Source organism: Neofelis nebulosa, chromosome 3 (assembly GCF_028018385.1).
Source record: "Neofelis nebulosa isolate mNeoNeb1 chromosome 3, mNeoNeb1.pri, whole genome shotgun sequence".
In the NCBI taxonomy this organism is placed as follows: Eukaryota; Metazoa; Chordata; class Mammalia; order Carnivora; family Felidae; genus Neofelis; species Neofelis nebulosa.
The window spans coordinates 195,401,068-195,405,892 of NC_080784.1; the positions used below are offsets into that span (position 1 = coordinate 195,401,068).

Sequence of the window (4,825 nt, forward strand, 5' to 3'; positions counted from 1 at the left end):
ACATGAATGAGCTACCTGGAATGACTTCTAAGAGATGCAACTAAAGAAATAAAGGTTTAATGAAACAGCATGCTTATCAGGCCTCCATATGTTTATAAACTAATACGTGTGTAAAGCTTGTCTCAAATTGTATCCAGTGGTTTCTCAAGTCACTAGCAGCAGCTATGGCCTTTGGGGAGAGGAAGCAGGTGGTTGGAATAGGAGAGCGACCTCTTTACACTTTGTACTTTAAAATTCATTCACTGTGCTTTGGAGTAATCTAAGCCACATGAAATTGCCAACATTCCGTCATTTTTGACCCACAAAACAGCAATTTCATGTGGTTTATGGTACTATTCCTTTATGAATAAAAGAAGTAACTAATTTTAAATGGTCAGGAAGAGCTATTATATTGGAATGCGACTTTGGAGTTGACATTTTCAGTAAGAAGGTGACCAGTGATATATCACGCCCTCCAGTATCAGGGCGATTCGTTGTCCTTTCAGAGTTAAGATGAAATTCAGGCAACATCCCATGAGCTCGATTCTTTCAGAAGAGTCTCCAAGAATGGCTTCTTGATTCTCAAGACTCTATGGACTGTTTAATGCACTTAAGACGAAGGAGAGTTGAGAGCCAGACCAGGTCTGCTCTCCCGTCAGCTCCACATGCTGCCGAAGGCACAAAACAAACCCAAACTCGGAAGCCAATCATCCCTCCGCCACTGATTGAGGTGGGAGCTATCTGTTCCCAGGGCTTCTGTGCAATTTTTTTTTTCACTTGAAGCGATAAGAAAGAAACTTAAGCAATCTCGGCAGCATCTGATGAAAACCAGCCCGAGGCTCTTCACATTCCAGAGCCTGCCAGGGACTTGGAGGGCCTCTCACAGATGGCTGAAATTGTTCTGATTCACCAGGAGCATGTCATATGGGTGGGTGTTGCAGCTGGGACACCACAGCCCTGAGGCTATAACTATAACATCAGGAAAAGCAGGAGACAACTGAGAGCCTTAGCACATTAGCTCATAACATCTCCCTCAGAAAGGTGCAGGAACTTGTGCCATTTTACAGGGGAGAAAAATGAGGTTTCAACAAGTCCAATAACCTAGAACCTAAGTCCGTCTTACTCCAAAGCTCCTTCTCCCAACGGTCACCCTGGATGTGACAAATGTCAAAGATGCTAGCTGGTGACAGATGATGCCGGCTGGGAGAGGCAGACGCCAGGCAGGTGTTGTTTGCTTGGCATGGACTGCTCAGAGACCAGGAAGGGTGGTGGGCAGCACATCTGGTCAGGTCACTCCCTTGCTTCAAACTCCTCAGTGGCTCCCCATCGCCTTCAGAATAGAATCCAAATGTAGTCCAGCATACAGGAGGTGCTCGGCCCCACCTGCCCTGCCAGTATCCCCTCTTCCCACGACCTTCAGCTCTTGCTAGATAACCGTCCAACAAAATCCAACCACTTTCCCTTTCCAGAGTGCCCTGTGCCCTCTCAAGCCAACTGCCTCTGTCCACTGCCCATGCTTGTGTCTGCCTGGAGGACCCTCCCCCTCCACTGCGCCTGTGGCCAACTGTAAGAGTCCTTTTCTAATGCTCCTCCCCACCCTCTGTTCCCTTCCCGTCTCCAGCTGAGCCAGGATTCCTTTTCTTGACTTCTGGTGCCCTTGTGCTTCCCTCAAGTCTGGCATCCCTCCTTTTCCTCTCTCTTCTTTAACTTTTCCCTTCTTCCTCCCATCTTTTATTCCTTCTTTATTTCAACAATTTTGCATTGAGCACCCACCCTATGCCAGTCATTAAATCACATCTGGGCGACGAAAGTTGACGAAGTAAAGATCCTTTTCTTCATAGAACTAATTCTCAAGGGCAAGAGGCAGACATGGGCTAAAAGCTCGCAGTTAGCGGACATTGCTATGTGCCCGGCATGGCATTATGCATTCAGCATGTGTTACTTCACTTAACCAACACTGCAATCCTACAAGGGAGGGACTTTTGATTTTCAGAGGGAAAAATCGAGGCAGGATGGGGGTTTGAACCCAAGCTATCTGTCATTAAATCCGATGCTCTTAAATATCAAGGTAAAAGACGAGTTTAATAAGAAAGCGACAAATACAATGAAAACACACAGAACCTTAAACCCAGCTTGGACACATGGATGCCTTCTCAGATGAGGTGATGCCTCAGGACTTAGACACGGGGTTAGCATGGGCAAGGGCATGGTTGTAAGTGAAAGCGTGGCTCCACGGAGAGCCTCAAGCAGCGGGATGTTGCTGGGGGGCAATGCCTGCGGATGGAACGGAGAAGACGAAGCAGTGGCCAGGCTACAGAAAGCCTCATCTGCCACCAATCGAGCGAGTGCTTGCCAGATACAGGTGTAAGATGCAGGGCAACAAAAGGGAGTTTAATGAAGGGACTATTGCAAGATGTTGCCAGAGTTGAGGGAAATCACCAAGGAGTAGTGGGATACCTGGGCCAGCAACTCCGAGCCAGGCAGCCAGCACTCACCCAGAAGGAGCAAAAAGAGAGGATTTTACTAGAGCCCAAGGTGGAAATGGTGACTTTGACCCTAGAGACTCCACCCCCCCCGCCCCCCCCCCCCCCCCCCACACACACACACTGGATGTGGAGCCTTTGGTAAGAGAACCTCTGGCCAGTCCAGAGGGAAGCAGGAAAATATCCAGCTTCTTTCTCCTCTTGCCTCCTGACATCTTTCTGGTGCTTCCCCATGGCCAAACCCAAGCAGAGGCCAGAGGGTGAATGAGCCCAGCTGAACCAGTCTATGAGGTCAGTCTCCTAGGTCAGAGAAGGGTAGAGAAAGGTGGCAAGTCGATCTGGAAGGACAAATGGAGACCACCCAGCACTTCCAGGTTAAGGAGTTTTATCCCATTAGTGATGAGTGCCATTGAAGGGTTTTGCATAGGGAGGCAATCTGGTCAGATATGGGTTTTCACAAAGACCTCTATGGCAGTAATTCAGTGGACAGAGCTGCAAGCAGTGTGGCATGAGCTAGGGAGACCTGCTGGATCAGAGAAAAGAAGGGCCAAGGTGAGAGATGATGAAGAATAAGAGACAGAGATAGAAGGAGATGGAATGTATCCAGGTGAAAGATGACAAGGAACTGGAAAAGGGCATAAATAGAATGAAAGAAAGAGATTAAGCTTCGATTTTAAAAACAGAAAGATATGGGGTGCCTGGGTGGTGCAGTCGGTTGGGCGTCCGACTTCAGCTCAGGTCACCATCTCGCGGTCCATGGGTTCGAGCCCCGCGTCAGGCTCTGGGCTGATGGCTCAGAGCCTGGAGCCTGCTTCCGATTCTGTGTCTCCCTCTCTCTCTGCCCCTCCCCCCTTCATGCTCTGTCTCTCTCTGTCTCAAAAATAAATAAACGTTAAAAAAAAAATTTTAAACCAGAAAGATAGAAATTGGTGGTTCTTAGTGAAGACAAAAGCCAGGATCCTCTTGGATGACCAAGATTCATTCAGGACAAGTTGAATCTAAGTTGTTTATGAAAAATCAAAATGTAGATATCTAGCAGATATTCTGATTTGCATCCAAATACTGATTGGTCTCTATCTACAGCTTTAGATAGCAAAGCCATCAGTAGGTAAATTCTAGTTTAAAACCATGAGAGTGAATAAGATGTCCCAGGAAAAGGGATGTCCAGAGAAGACAGCCAAGTTGTCTGGGAGTATTAGCACCGAGAAGCAGGTGGAGGAGAACCACTACAAAGGAGACAGACAAGGAGAAAGACCAGAGAAGACAAGGAGAGCCAGGAGAATGAAGCTGCTGAGAGCAGAGGCTAGAGGACCAACACCATTAAATACTGTAGAAAGAAAAAGATAAGCGCAGCTGCTGGTCAGAACATAGTAGGTCATGAGTGTCTTCAGAAAGAGCAGTAATGGGCCTTGCAGACGCTGCCACCCCAGAACCACCCACGCCGCCCAGGCATGGTCAACCCCACTGTGTTCTTCAACATCGCTGTGGATGTGGAGCCCTTGGGCCGCATCTCCTTCGAGCTGTTTGCAGACAAAATTCTAAAAACAGCAGAAAAATTTTGTGCTCTGAGCACTGGGGAGAAAGGATTTGGTTACAAAGGTCTCTGCTTTCACAGGATTATCCCGGGATCTATGTGCCAGGGTGGGGATTTCACACGCCACAATCACACTGGTGGCAAGTCCATCTACGGGGAGAAATTTGATGATGGAAATTTCATCCTGAAGCACACAGGTCCTGGCATCCTGTCCATGATTAATGCTGGACCCAACGCGACGGTTCCCGGTTTTTCTTCTGCACCACCAAGACGGAGTGGTTGGATGGCAAGCACGTGGTGTTTGGCAAGGTGAAGGAGGGCACGAACATCGCCAAAGCCATGGAACGTTTTGGGTCCAGGAGCCACAAGACCAGCAAGAAGATTGCCATTGCTGACTGTGGACAAATCTAATAAATTTGACTTGACTTTTATCTTAACTACCAGAACGTTCCTTCTGTAGCTCGGGAGAGCGCCCTTCTGCCCCCATCTGCTCGAAATCTCCTATAATCTTCGTGCTCCCTCTGCAGTTCCATGGTCCCTTGTTTTCCTCACTCCCCTCCAAGTTCAGTTGGATTGCAGAGCGAAGTATATGATCATGAAATAAAAGCTAAACAACGATAACAACAACAAAAGAGCAGTAATGACTGAAGTTGGTGAATGGAGTGCCATGGGTTGAGGAATGAAGTGAAGAGGTGGACACTGAGAATGTCGATTCTTCTGCTTACAAGTCTGAATGAGGAGGGAGAAAAGTAGAATGATACCTAGAAGGACCACCAGCTCAGTGTGGAGCTTTATGATATGAAATAGGCTTTTAAAAAGAACTGGTAGA

General features: G+C 47.7%; 1 pseudogene; it reads left to right on the forward strand.

Moving 5' to 3' along the window:
• The first annotated feature begins 3,913 nt into the window (after positions 1 to 3,913).
• Positions 3,914 to 4,491, forward strand: LOC131506234 (peptidyl-prolyl cis-trans isomerase A-like; annotated as a pseudogene).
• Positions 4,492 to 4,825: the final 334 nt, after the last annotated feature.